The 15,704-nt window shown below is 36.1% G+C and overlaps 1 pseudogene; it reads right to left on the bottom strand.

Moving 5' to 3' along the window:
* LOC124078251 (transcription factor Sp3-like) overlaps positions 1-12,862 on the bottom strand; it is a 48,715-nt pseudogene extending 35,853 nt beyond the window's left edge.
* Positions 12,863-15,704: the final 2,842 nt, after the last annotated feature.

Genomic DNA, 15,704 nt, shown 5'->3' with positions numbered 1-15,704 from the left:
TATCCAAGCATAGCAGGTACACATCAGAGTAATATTTTAAAGATTTTCTTTTTTAGCTACAATGGAAAAATATTCTATGAAAGATCCAGGGTATAAAATTGTATATAAAGCTAGATCTTTAAGTAAAAAAAGAAAACAAACCAGCAAACAAAAGAATTGCATAGACAAATCTCTCTAAAGTGAAATCTACTGATCTACTGCACATATAGTAGGCTTTTAGATGATGAATTCATAAGTAATTTTAAATTTTATTTATTGTTTATAAAAAATGATCTTTAGAGGAAATATAGGTCACTTTAATAATTGGGAGAAACAAACTGTTTTTTTTTTTTTTTTTTTAAGTGCAGTAGCTCCTCCTTTGATTCAGGATTATTCCCTGGAGTTGTGCTCCAGTTGTGACTGCATCCAGAACCTTAAGATTCCTCAGCTGCCTAATAAACCAGAGAACTGAGTGATCTGGATGATTCATCCAGGATTTGGCTTGAGCTGCTGTATTCATCACAGGGTCCTCCTGTTCCTGAGCAATGATTGTGGGGTTTATGAGCCCTGGAAGGGATAGCAAGTTAGAGCTGGAATTAGCTGCATTCTGATCTCAGTTACACAGATGCGGCTTTCATTGATTTTTATGGGAGATTTGTGCACATAATGGGGAGAAAAATGTCACTGATTTGTTTTAATTTAGCTTGAGCAGTAACCCTTTACTAATGGGACTCCTTCTATACGAGGCAAATCTGCTCTCATTTTTGTTTCTTCAGCCACAAAAAGCACTGGTTTAGATTTCTGTGATGAAGGAAGTCTCAGGGATTTCAGATTAACCTAGGCACTTGCAGATGAGTCATGCTATTTAATTTCCATTGGCTCAAACATGTAAAGATCTCAGTTATAAGTTAATGAAACCAAGATATAAATAGTGTTGCTTCCTTCCTCCAGTTCAGATTGGACATTAAAAAAGGGTTTCTCAACCTTGCCACAACTGACATTTTGGGAGGGATTTCTTTTGGTGGGGGGGTGGGTGGTTACTGGGAATTGAACCAGAGCCTTGTGCATCTGTGGATGCTGGGAAATTGTTTTGCCTCTGAGATACATATGCAGCCTTTTTGTTTTTGTTCCTTGTTTCCCTAAGTTACCTAGGCTGCCCTTGAACTTTCTATCATCTTGCCTCAACCTTCCAATTAGCTGGAGTTAAAGGCATGGGCACTGTACTTGACTGGAGGGGCAATTGTTTGTTGTAGGAGATTGCCTGTGTGAATGTTTAGCAAAGTCCCTAGCCTCTACTACTTCATGCTAATAGCACTCTTTCCTCCAGTTATGACAAACAAAAATGTCTCCAGATATTATGAAATATCCTCTAGAGTCTCCAGGCAAGAAATATTGGATTGGACAAAGAATAAAGAAAAGGTGAAATGGAATGTAATAATTTCAAATTGCAAACATGTTATTAAAATCATTTATATTCTTATTAATTTAGGAACTAATTTAAGATGTCTAGGAAAAACATATATACTTCTCATAAAAGTTTATAAAAAACAAATGAAGTAATCAGCATAAAGAAAAGTGGATAAATTGGACTTTAGCAAAATTAAAAACTTTTTATAAAGTGATTGGTAATAAGATGAATAGAAAAATCATAGATTTGGAGAAATTATTTGTAAACCATATATGTGATGAAGAATTTTTATCCAGAAGATATGAAGATTTCCCACAATTCAGTAACAAAAATGCAATGAAAAAATGAGCAAAAGACTTGAATTGATAGCTTACAAAGGAAGATACACAAATAGCCAATAAGCACATGAAAAAAGTGCTCAACATCACCAGGTGTAGGGCTCACAATTTAAAATGAAAGTAAAGTCATTTCCCTATGTACATGTATGATTGCACCAATGGTGTGATCCTACTTTGTGTACAACCAGAGAAGTGAAAAATTGTGCTTCATTTGTGTACAATGAATTGAAGGGCATTCTGCTGTATAACTTATTAGAATGAATTTAAAAAATGAAAGTAAAGTGACACTACCAACCTACCAAAATGGTTAATGTTAAAAATACAACAAAGACCTTAGGGTATAGATGAGTAGAGGGATAGCTGGGTCAAATGGTGGTTCCATTCCCAATTTTCCAAGGAATCTCCATAATGCTTTCCATATTGGCTGCACCAATTTGCAGTCCCACCAGCAATGTATGAGTGTATATTTTCCCCCACATTCTCACCAACACTTATTGTTGTTTGTCTTCATAATAGCTGTCATTCTGACTGGAGTGAGATGAAATCTTAGCGCAGTTTTGATTTGCATTTCTCTAATTGCTAGTGATGAAGAACATTTTTTTCATATATTTGTTGACTGATTGTATATCATCTTCTGAGAAATATCTGTTCAGGTCCTTGGTCCATTTATTGATTGGGTTATTATTATTATTTTTTTTGGTGCTTAGCTTTTTGAATTCTTTATATACCCTAGTGACTAGTGCTCTATCTGATGTGTGAGGGGTAAGGATTTGCTCCCAAGATGTAGGCTCTCTGTTCACCTCATTGATTGTTTCTTTTGCTGAGAAGAAACTTTTTAGTTTGAGTCCATCCCATTTTTTATTTTAATTGTTGCACTATAGGAATCTTATTAAGGGCCTAATCCCGCATGATGGAGATTAGGGCCTATTTTTTCTTCTATTATACACAGGATCTCTGGTTTTATTCCTAAGTCCTTGATCCATTTTGAGTTGAATTTTGTGCATGTTGAGAGATAGGGGTTTAATTTCATTTTGGATTTCATTTATGGATTTCCAGCTTTCCTAGCACCATTTGTTGAAGAGGCTATCTTTTCTCCAATGCATGTTCTTGGCACCTTTGTCTAATATAAGATAACTGTAGTTTTGTGGGTTAGTCTCTGTGTCATCTATTCTGTAGGAACACAGCCACATCAATGTTTATAGAAGCACAATTCACAATAGCTAAACTGTGGAACCAATCTAGATGTCCTTCAGTAGATGAATGAATAAAAAATGTGGCATATATACACAATGGAATATTACTCAGCAATAAAAGAGAATAAAATCATTTGCAGGTAAATGGATGGAGTTAAAGAAGATAATGCTAAGTGAAGTTAGCCAATCCCAAAAAAACCAAATGCCAAATGTTTTCTCTGATATAAGGAGGCTGATTCATAGTGGGGTAGAGAGGCGGAGCATGGGAGGAATAGACAAACTCCAGATAGGGCAGAGGGGTTGGAGAGAAAGGGAGGAGCATAGGGTTATTAATGATGGTGGAATGTGATGATCATTATTATCTAAAATACAGGTATGAAGACACAAATTGGTGTGAATATACTTTGTACACAACCAGAGATATGAAAAATTGTGCTTTATATGTGTAATAAGAATTGTAATGCATTCTGCAGTCATATATAAATTTTAGAAAAGACAACGAAGACAGTTGAACAGTACATGGACAGATGAAACTAATAGAAGGTGAGGATGTGAATTGTATACAATAGAAGGAACCTTTAAAAAAGGTTTTCAGGGGTTTTGTCTGGTTAAAGATATGTATATATATCTCCTATGACCAAAAGCAATAAGCCTAGGTAGTTACACAAGAGAAATACAACAGTGACAAAAAGACTTGTGTAAGTATGCTCATAACATTATGGTTCACTGAACTCCAATGCCAGAAACACCCCCAGTGCAGACTTCATCTGCTTCCTGAATAGTGCCACCGGAAAGACACAGCATCATCTCTGTGGTGTCCCTGCCCATCATGAATATGTTGAATCCAGTCATGAAGAAACTCAAATAAACCCTGATTGTATGCTTAGAAATGTCAGGTCAAGAATGACAGAGACAGTCTAAGAAACAATTCTGGAATAAAGGAAACAAAATTGAAATGACATGAGTATAATCTGAATCCTAGAACAAAGAAATTAGCTTCAAAGGACTTCCTATAGTTTGAATGTGAGGTGACCCCCCAAAACTTCCATAAATGCAGGAATATGCATAGTGAAGTGATTAGATTATGAGAGCTGTAACCTAATCAGTCCATTCTAGTTTGAATGACTGGGTGGTAACTGTAGGCAGGTGGGGTAGTGCCCTGGAAGGATGCATCTTTTCTGCGGGAGGGTGGAGTGAGGGACTCCCACCTTCACCCTCTCTGCTCCCCTGTTGCCATAAGGGGAGCCGCTTTCCTTATCCCATGATGTGCTGCCTCACTTGGGCCCAGAGCAATGGAGTCATTGTCTGTGGTCTGAGACCTCTGAAACTGGGAGCCCCTAGTAAACTTTCCCTTCTCTAAGTTGTTGTGGTTAAGTGTTTTGGTCACAGCTATGGAAAAGCTAACTAAAACAGCACTTTATTGGTACAATTATAGTTCACTATGAACTATAGATTAGGAAACTAAACATAAATCACCTGTTTTTAATAATTGAACTAGAAGGCAACAAAGTGCCATTTCTTGAGAGGGAGAAATACACACTGAAGTATTTAGTAAGGATAAACAAACATTTTTCAATTTATTCTCAAACACTCAGAAGAAAACTCATACACACATAGGTAAGAAAGTAAACAATATAGCAAATGGGCAAGATATGAACAATTGACGAATGTGAATAAAAGGTCTATTAGATTTTCTTGTGATTTTTCTGTGTGTTTAAAATTACCAAAACAAAAAGTTTCAAATAAAAAAGTGATAAAAGTATGCAAAAAATAAATAAGGGTCATAAAATTGAATTGTAATAAGAAGATGGATTAGTGTTTATTATTGTGTACTCAGTTGTCACAAATTTAGAGCTTAAAATAACACATTTATTATTTCAGAGCTTTCATGGGGTAAGATGTTAGGGACAGTTCAGTTCACTGTTTTACAAGGCTTCAATCAAGGTATCAGTGGGGTTCCTTTTTATTTGGAAGCATGAATGGGGAATAATCTTCTTCCAATAGCATTAAGGTTATCAGTGGTTTATTTCTTTGTGATTGTATGATGGAGGGTCTCAGTTTTTAACCAGTTGTCAACTGAAGGCTGGTCTCAGATTCCAGAGAGCACCAGCAATTCCCTGTCATGTGACCCTCTCTATAGATTGTTCACACATGTCTGTTTCCTTCCTCAAGGTAAGCAGAAGGGTGTCTCTAGTTTGCTTAGATTTTACATTTTACTATATAATGTTACAAAATCAAGAGAGAGACACTCCATCCCCTTTGACACTTTCTATTTGTTAAGGAACATTACAGGTCTCTCCATGCTCCAGCAAAGGGAATTTTACATGGATGTGGTCACTAGGAAATGAGAACCTTGCATTTCACTACTATACAGGAATTTACGACTAAAATTGGAGTGCCAATGTAATAAAAACCTAAATTTATGTATCAGTTTAATAGTTGATCAATTGCTGGTGAGAAAGTAGAAGTTGGAAGAACAGAAACATGTCATCTTCAGGAAGGAATTGTTTGATAAAACCTCTCCTAGGAAGCAAATGATGTGCTTAAAGATTATGCAAGGGGAAGAAGTTAGAAAGTAGAATGTGAGTGCCACATATTGACTTCATTGGCAAAGAATAGCAAGAAAGATTTAAGGTACAAGTTCAGGGACCAGTGCAATGCAGTGTCAGCAGGGCAAGCCACAGTGTCTGTGCTCAGTGGCAGTAGCAAAGGACTGTCCTAGAATAGTCCCGCTCTGTTTTGAAAATTATTTCTGGCTACAGAACTGTGGCACTTGACCTTCTGGTTCTCATGGGAACTCTGGGGTTATCTGATGTCATCTAATAAATCTAATTTCTGCTTAAACTGGCCTCAATATATTTGCTGTTTTAATGAGGATTCTGATGATACAGAAAGTATTCATACTTTCACACACATTGAGGCATTTTTATCAAGCAATCTCTGTGTACTAAATTCTGGTACTAAATTCTAAAACTAATAATAAGTATGATAGGCATAGATTTTTATTTCAAGAGGCTTAAATTTTTTAAATGTTCAGATTTGTTTTTGTAGAGATTTATGAACTTAAATTTAACATACGCAAATAATCTATGATATCAAAGCTAATTAATCTTATAATTCCAGTTGAAATGCCATTTTCATAAATAAATACATCTGTTATTATATAACATTTAATAATGGGATTATTTTTCCATTGACTCAAAAACTAATCAGAAACAATAGTAAGCAAGGAAACATTTCTATCACTTATAGCAACTTTTTCTAGTTTTTAACATTCACTCTAATTTACTTTTGTTATACTTTTTAGTTTATTTCTTTCTGGAGCATTATTTCACCACTCAACATTGAAACAATGTTTTTAAATGTTAGTGCTTATTTTTAAATTTGACACAAGATGTTTTATTTTGAGAAAAAATATTGTAAGAACAGAATACAACCACATCTTTTAAAAAGATCTCCTTTTTACTGTTTTCTCCATATATGATGAATTTTGATTAAGGAAATCAGAAATTTAGACTTTCTGTTGCAATTGGAAAATTCATTTATGCAGAGCTGCAAATTATATTTGACAAAATAGAAAATTAACATTCCTTCTGAAGCTATGTTTTGCAAACAGCAATACTTCCCTGGAGTTTTAGCTGAAATTTTATTTATTTATGTATTTTTATAAACACTCAGATGTATTTAAGGTATAATTAGTAGGAAGTCATTTACCTAAGTTAAATTTCTTGGACAAGTGTGTTTTAAAATTCTTGGGAGTTGAATTTTGATCATTGGAATTAATTAATTTTTAATAAGAAACGTTTTTACGTAAGAAACACTTTTGAATATAAAGTGTGGACTTCAGAGGTAAACTTTCGAAGTCAAGATCTATTAGCACATTTCAAATGGTTCAGACATGATTTATATGAGGTTTCTTGTCAGAGTAGTCTTTGGAAGGTGCATTCTTAATGGCAGTTGAGAACAAGGTGAAGTTTCCCCTCAGGAACGCTTTGTGGTAGGGAGGAGATGGAACAAAGGGGCAATAATGTCAGGTTTAGGATCATGGAACTTGCCCTGTTATTAAATGTCTTTATTTATTTATTTTTACTGAACTGTAAAATTAGTGAATTGGATTATATGATCATGAAATTTCCCTTGGGCTCTACTTTCTATTACTATGCAACAAATAGGGTAGAAATAATAAAAATAATCGATACTTCTTTAAGCTGTTAAGTTAAAAAAGAGACTGAAAAAAGAACTCTATATTCAAAAACATGATTTTACCATGGATACTTATTAGAATTATTTGATGTTTATACCTATGGGGTTGATTACATGAAAACAATTATTCTGTGTTTAATTTAACTAATTCTATAGCAAGGGAAAATAAAAACTATCCCACTAAGATAAATGGAAAGAGATAAGAAGAATAGGGCCAAAGATAAAAATCCATTCTCATTTATTTTCTTTTTTTGATGAATTCATTTTGTAAATATAGTTACTTACTACTCTTTGACTTGTTTGAACATAAGGAAGCTAAGGGTAAAAAGAATCTGCCTCATTGTCTGGAGTGAGAAATTAGGATTTGTTTTTAAATATGCCTGCTTGGAAGTCTGGTCATGATTCGTTTTAGGTGGAATTTTGTGACTCAAATAAAGAGTTGATGGTTATGGTACTTGGTGTATAAAATAAACATTTCCTTCTTATAGGGAAAACAGGAAGTGTTCAGAGTGTTTGTCTTGATGTAGGCAACTTCTTCATATCTCTACAAAAAAGAAAGCTTATTCTTCCTGGAAAACTTTTTAATACTCTGAATTAATCGTTAATCTTGCCTTTCTTTTTCTTATTGGACTGATCCAGCTGTGGAGCCTCTAATCCTGATACTTTTTCTGTCACCAAGATACAATCTCTCTTAGAATCATTTGCTGGCCTTCTTACAAATTGTGCATCTGAGCTGATATAAAATTGGTACCTCTTAATATGTAAAGCACTGGAAATGGAGTGACCCTGGGTGAGAGTTCCTACCATGTCCCCTTATTGCAACTGGATGCCTTATTTTTAAGCTCTTTGAATTCAGTCTCTTTTATTAGGTTCCCAGGGAATAGTGGATGCTTAATAAATAATGATGAAAGTTTTAAAAATCTCATTTTACAAATGAGAAGTCAGAAGTGTTTTGACCGATGAGGATTAACGAGTCATCCAGTGAGGCAACCTTTATCCTCAGGATTCCCACTGAGTGTATCCAGTTCAACCTGATGTACAACATCAGGTGAAATTATAAAATGAGCATATCTGCCCAGCTCAGGATGGGAGAAGTAGGTCTTTCTAAAAACAATAAAATGTTCATAAATGAAGATATTTCAGTTGCTAGTGGCAAGGAATAGAAATATGTACAGTATTAGGGTACCACTATGCAATTATGCCTAATAAATATGGCAATAACGATTTGTTTCACACAAGAAAATGGGGGATGAATATTGTGATATTATTTAAAGATAATTATGGCATATGAGAGGTATACACAGGAGAAAATAACCTGCAGACCATTTTATATGAGTATAAAATCAAATTAAAATAATCTGAACTCCTGATTACTAAGATACTATGCCTTATACCAGAACAAACAAAGGGCCATAAAGATGTATATGACCTTCAAGGACTTTATAGTACATGGGGTTCAGGGATGGTGTGGGATGGGGAAAAAGAAAAGAATAAAATAAAATAACAGATGTCTTTATTTCACACTTATATAGATAATCACTACCAAGATAATGGAACACAATGAGTATTCTTAGGAGGCAGAGAATTGATGTAGACAGAGGAATTAAGAAAAACTTTGTCAAGGATTCACAACATGTATACAGTTCTTTTTTGTTTGTTTGTTTGTTTTGGTCCCAGGGTTGCTTATGCACTGAGCCACATTCTCAGCCCTTTTTATTATTTTTCTTATTTTTGAAACAGGGTCTTGTTAAATTGCTGAGGCTGGCTTTGAACTTGCAATCCTGTCTCTTCAGCATCCCAAGCAGTTAGGATTGCAGGCATGCGTCACCACACCCAGCTACAAGTATACATTTTTAACAGGCTCAAATAGAGGTAGATATGGCAGCATTTTAGATAAAGATATCAACTCTGTTTCATTCATTCAGAATACATTGTTAAGCTGATACCTTCCTGGGGTAAAAAATGGCACATTAAAGAAGAAAAATATGCTCTTTGACTTCAAGAAACTTCCAGTCTAGGCAGACTTATCTAATTGTTTTTCATGTTGCAGGCAGGGTCCTGGTTGCCATAGGAGATTTATGCTATTATGATGCCACTTACGAACCTCAGTAAGAAAGACTTCCCCTCCTCACCTACAGTTTTTCCCAAGGTGATTGGGAAGTATTTAGCCTTTCTTTGGAACACACTTCCTGACCCACCACATGGCACTGGAGACTTGTGATGGGAAGGAGGCACTTTAAACATTTCCCTTTAACAAAAACATGAGCCTATGATGTCCTGTGTGTTTCGACCTCCAGATCTCCATCTCTTCTCTGTGCTCCCTCCTTTCCCTAGAAGTACTGTTGTCAGATGCATGGCATTGGGTGCCTTGCCATCTTTCGGGAAGTTTCAGTTCTCTGAAGGAGAAGGTTACATATTTTTCTGAATATTTTAGTGGTTTGTAAATATAGGACTTCGATTCTCCTTTTTCCATCAGAATTTAATGACTCCAAAGGTGGAGTGGAGAAGTTGCATAAGCAACCCTGGGTCCAAAACAAGCTCCCATGGTGCAGGCAATGATGCAATCTTCAATCACCATCACTTTTTCCCATCTACCTAAGGACACAGCATACTTTTTCAACCTGGGCAACCATTTTATTTTCCCCAAAGAAAAATTAGTAATCTACTATATGGAAATATATTTCCCCTGTTGAGTTTAACCCTGCCTTATAAATATAGTGATGGGAGCACAACAGACACTAGTATGGCAATATGTAAATCAATGGATGTGTAACTGATGTGATTCTGCAATCTGTGTATGGGGTGAAGGTGGGAGTTCATAACCCACTTGAATCAAAGTGTGGAATATGATATGTCAAGAAATTTGTAATGTTTTGAACAACCAACAATAAAAAATTAAAAAAAATAAATAAATATAGTGATGAGAGCATTGGGCTACCAGGTTTTTTACATAAGAATCACCATTTCCACTCTAATTGGATGTTTCTCGGCCACTTGAGAAAGGGGTGCCAATTCTAGTTAAGTGATTTTTGGTTCCAAATCTCCTCTAATATGTGTCTTATGTGTATGCACATATGTGTATATGTGTCTGAGTCTTCTCTGTGTGTGAGAACATCAGTTTTTTTTTTCTGAAAAACTTGATATGGGGCTAGTGTTAAAAGAAAGCTGACATGCTGTGGACGAAAGAGTTTACCACGAAGTAGACATCTATTAAGAGATTTTGCAACAAACTGTATAGTGTTTGTATAGGTTGCACGATTCATTCATAGATTATACAACATGGTATCAGAACAAGGCCCAAGGGATTAGTGAGCCATCTCTTTTGAAATGAGGTTCAGCTGCTACCCAGGATACAAATACAGCTAATGCAAAGGAGTGTGGAGAGGAATTTTCCTGAAAAAGGAATTTTAAATGGTGTACCCTATATATAGTTCCACACCATTTTACTCCCACGGAGAAGATGGCATTTGTTTTAGGGAGGTAGATTTGAATAAATTTGCCTCGTTGGGCTGCTAATCAGTATGCAGAGTTGCGTCCAAGAAAAGCCAAATTCTCTACTATAATTTTAACTCACTTGGAAAATTTGGGGGTTTATACTTCAATTGCTCAGGTAGCCTCTCTCCTTTTTTTTTTTTCTGCCTGATCGTGAATTAACTGTTGACAATTATTAGAGGCACAACCCTACTATTAATATCAGTGACTTCTATACCAGAGGTGCTAGCTTCCAACTTTGGGTGTGAATTATCAGATCAGATGTAAACCCAGTGAATTTCTTGGCTCCTGAGTATCTACAGAGGTGCCTTCACTCTGCTGTCAATGGTTCCTCTCATTTTAATGTCTCAAGGACTCCAAAGGCCACCTGCATATTTTGAGTTGCTAGAGGGATTCACAGATTTCAGTAGAACACACACAGTCAAGATTTATTACAGAAGCACAGTAAGGATACACTGCCAGATCAGTAAGGGAAAAAAGTACATTTCTCAGGCAGAATCTGGAGAGTCCATGCGTAGGCTTCCTATGCCCTGTCCTTCCTGTGAGATAGGTGCGTACAACACTTTTGCAGTAGTAGTTAAAATGAATTCACATGTGTGCAATGAATCTGATTAGGTAAGACTGTGACTCAAGGTCGAAGTTTTCACCTGGGGTTGATCACAAAGGCACCTGTACCCATCAAAATTCTAAGTTCTCAGACAGAAAGTGGATGTTCACCATAAAAAAAGATTCATATATTTTCAACAGTCAGATTTTACCACTTAACCTATGTTCTAAAAACCAAGTTCCCAGATGCTAGGCAAGGGTGAATCTTGAAGGCAGGAGCCTAAAGATAGTAGCCTCAGGCCAATGTATTGACTCTGTGGAAAACTTCCCCCTTCATTTCTGTTTGGTTTTGAACAAATGATATAGGTTTGAGTCTTCCTAGATCTAGGTTTCCTCATCTTGAAAGTAGGTATGAAAACCAGCTACCAGTGGTTATCATAAAATAATTTGGTTCAAAATAATTTGTTATAAAATAGTTTGGTTGGCATGACTTTATATAAAATAAATTCCTTTGTTAAAATTAGTTGGGGATATTTCTATCAAAATGCTATGTAAATTATAGATTGAAATGCTTTACAAAATACTGCCTATTATTCCTAACTTTTTGGTCACCAGCATGATAGCCTGCAGCCTCCTCTGGGTGGTTCCCAGGTCTTCTTTGTATTCTGGGTTCTGAGACACCTTAGGAGACAGCAGTGGTGGTGGTGGTGGCGGGGAGGACAATGATGCTTCTGCAGGAATGTTGCAGTGTGATTTTTCTGGGGGGTATTGACATCATTTGTATTTTACTTATCTCACTTTAGAAATAAAGGACTCATCTGAACTTACTTGTAATCCATAGGATTTAGAAACACAGATTCTAAATCCAGATGGCCTGGTCTTGAATCTCACATTTTCTACATACTGGCTTGGTTACCTGGATAAGTTACTTACCCTCTCTGAGCCTTAGCTTTCTTATGTACAAGATGAGATTAAGCACCAGTATTGGTGGTTGTCATAAAAATTAATTGATCTAATACATAGTACTTTATAAAAGTTTCTAGTACTTGAGAAATATTATTTTCAACTATTATTTTTAACATTTTTTTTTGTACTAGGGATTTAACTCAGGGCCACTTAACCACTGAGCCACACCCACAACCCTATTACGTATTTTATTTCGAAACAGGGTCTCACTGAATTGCTTACTGCCTCGTGATTGCTGAGGCTGGTTTTGAATTCCTGATCCTCCTGCCTCAGCCCACCAAGCCACTGGGATTATAGGTGTGTGCCACCATACCTGGTTTTAACTTTAATATATTTAAACATTGTGTTTTACAATAGAAAGAAAATAGAGCCTTAAGTTCTTTGGATTTCAATATTGGCTCAGTCACTTATTTTCTATACTACTTTGGGGAAATTTACTCAACCTCTATGAACACTTTTCTTCTTATATAAGAAAATGAGAATGTTTATCTGATGGGATTTATGCATTTTTGTGTATGTGTGTGCTTAGTATTAAAAATACTATAAATCAGGGCTGGGGTTGTGGCTCAGAGGTAGAGCACTCACCTAGCATGCATGAGGCACTGCATGTGATCCTCAGCACCGCATAAAAATAAAATAAAGATATTGTGTCCACCTATAACTAAAAAGTAAATATTTAAAGAAACACTATAAATTAGCCAGTGCATGGTAGATACTAAATTACTATTCCTACTCATTCTGTAACTATTTACAGACTGTCAATTATGTGCCAGACATTATTCTAGACTTTGGAGAGATAGTGTTAGGTAAATAAGATGAGTCCCTGCTGCTTGGTGCTTACATTAAAGTGAGGGAAGACAGGTGATAAACAAAGAAACCAGAGCATACATAAAACAATGTCGGATGGTGATGAGTGCAATGGGGAGGTAACAGGTAGGAAGGTGAAGCCAGGGTGAGGTTGGGAAGATAGGGAGGCTGAGATGGAAGAGTGGGTGCAGGGGAAAGGTCATAGAAGGGAATAAGGAGTATTAGAGAAACATGCAAAGACCTGGGAGAAGGTCTAGGCAGATGCAGTGGGAAGGGCAAAGGCTCTGAAATGTGAAGGAGCTCTGTATATTAAAAATTAGTGACAATCCAAGTGTCAGGAGAAAAGTGAGCAAGGGGAGAAGGGTGGGCATGACAGGGACAGGCAGGGACAAGTCAGGGCCTTATGGCTCAGGGTAGAAATGTTAACTTTTCTTCCAAGAGGAAGGAGGAGCCATTGCAAAGAAAGCAGGAAAGAATCTCATTTACACTTCAGAACTCAATCCAGCAGCGGGGAAAGTTTGGAACCTGGGAGAGCAGGTAGGAATCATTTTTAGAATACGAGGTAAATAAAGATGGTGGCCAGGACTGGGTGGTGGCAGTGTGGATGCTGAGACGATGTGATTACCAATATTATTATGACCAGTATTACTGTTTTAGCTTATAATTTTTCTTAATATTGTTAGCATAAAATAACCGTCATTTTACTTGGAGCAACAATAATGCAAATTAACCTTTGCCAAACTAATATTTTTGAAGAGGTTTTTTTTTTTTTTTTTGTATTTCAGAAAAGGAAATATCATAAAGGAGGCATTTTATGAAGTGGCCTTATTTTATTCTCCTTACAGCTATATGCGAGTGAGACTTATTACTTTTGTGATTTCTCATATTTCCTCATTATAAAACTCCCAAACAACTTAGAAGAGGAAGGAGCATAAATGTCTCGGGTGTCATGTGTGCAGTGATGATTCTGAAAATGTCGCATCAATTTGTCTTGGCTGGTTAGAGTTTTCCTTCAGGATGTCTGCTTCCTGCCCCTCTAATGGGGTGTTGAATTTCCCCAGAGTAGGTGTGAGAGCTCTGTTGTCAGGGTGGTTATGGTGTTTTATGCAGGTTGTTGCTTACCCTTCTGTTAGGACGTTTTTCTTTTGTTAGCATTTGATTGGATTCTTTCATCTGTGATTCAGTGTCCACATTGAACTCCATTTGAGTCCCTGCTCCTCTTTAAGACTCTATTATGTGGGGAAAAAAGCCGACACACTTTAGTGCTGATTTTTTGGTCTTTTGGGAGGCAGTCACTAGTAATGCTACACAATAAAGAATATTTAAGGTTGATTAACCTGTAATGGGTTATTACAGAGAGGGTTCATCAGGATGATGGTTGTCAGGTTTGCCATGTAGGAGTGAAGTTCAAGGAAACCTTTAAACACCCAAACAGGTCACTTGGGTAAGAAACATAAAACCATTCCTTAATGTCACATATTTACCCGGAGGCAGAAAACTATGGAAGCACGCATGTGTGTACTTCAGAAAAGTCTTACAGCATGGTGGACTGAAATCATCTTCCTTTGTGAGGCAATAGATCCCTTTCTAGTCAGAAGGCAGAGAAAGCACAGTATTTTCCCTCTTCTTTGAAGGGATCTGCTGGAAGTCGTAGCTTGGTGCTTGCTCTGCCAGCTCTTTGTGATATATTTGGCACATCATTCCTCCTCTGTGGGTCTAATTTGTAAAATAAAAGGCTGGACTAAAAGATTTTAAAGATTTTTTTTTTAAGTTCCCTTTATCACAACCCCTGGGATGCACCTGATGATTTTTCTATTACTATTTATGTGAATATCTCTAGCTACTTCTGAACTTGGTTATTATTTTTTAAATTGCTCATCCAAAAAGTAATTTTTTGATCTTTTGTTGTCTTAAAATCTATTAGACAAGCTTAAGTATTTTCTGAGTAAAACCTGCTCTTAATGAATAAAAATGTCTGGTTTGGTGTAACAAGACCATTTACATATCTCTACAGGTGGCCCAGAGTAACAATATTTTACTGAATTCTATTAAACTTTTTAAAAATAGTCTTTAAAATGAAAGTTTTCACAAGGTTATGTTTCATAAGAGAGTCAATTAATGCAAGACTTATGAAAACATTTCTTAAAAACAACAATAATGGCATTAGATAGAGCCTGTTTGTTGTCTCCTACTTGGTAGTATTTTATATAAATATCATTTTATTTACTGAATAACAAGAAAGTAAATACTGGTAATGTCCCTTTCAGAGGAGGCAACTAGGACAAAAGTTGAAGGATTTTGCTTACCATGTTGTTTTCACTAATGAAGTCAAGTTCAGCCAAATTCAAATTCATAGTTCACAATGCCAAATACAGAATTAAGTGATAAGGAGTAGAGAAGGAGAAAGAGATGGTCTCAGGACACAAGACACTTCCAATGTGGAAGAGGAGATTGAGAACTTAGAACAGGTCCTCCTGCCTCTGCCCTGGACTTTTTATAACACCTGAGGTACTATGTATTATTATTATTATTATCCATCTCTTCCAATTAGAATGCAAGTTGGATGAAAGCAGAGAATATACTTTTTGTCATTTAATCATTTGTGTCAAAACTTGACAATGTTGGCCATACAGTAGGCATTCTAAATCTATTCATTAAATGAAAAAAATGAACTGTCTAGAGTCTGGGGCACAGTGAAAAGTGATACACAGATTTTTAAGGGAGATTCTGTGGGATACAGTGCTGGGGGGCATTGATTTTGACACATCTTGA

The sequence above is a fragment of the Marmota monax genome, unplaced genomic scaffold (assembly GCF_021218885.2).
Source record: "Marmota monax isolate L192 unplaced genomic scaffold, Marmota_monax_Labrador192_F-V1.1 WCK01_AAM20220418_F8-fsc00175, whole genome shotgun sequence".
Taxonomy (NCBI): domain Eukaryota; kingdom Metazoa; phylum Chordata; class Mammalia; order Rodentia; family Sciuridae; genus Marmota; species Marmota monax.
The sequence above is the reverse complement of the archived record's forward strand: the minus strand, read 5'-3'. Positions and strand labels throughout refer to the sequence as shown.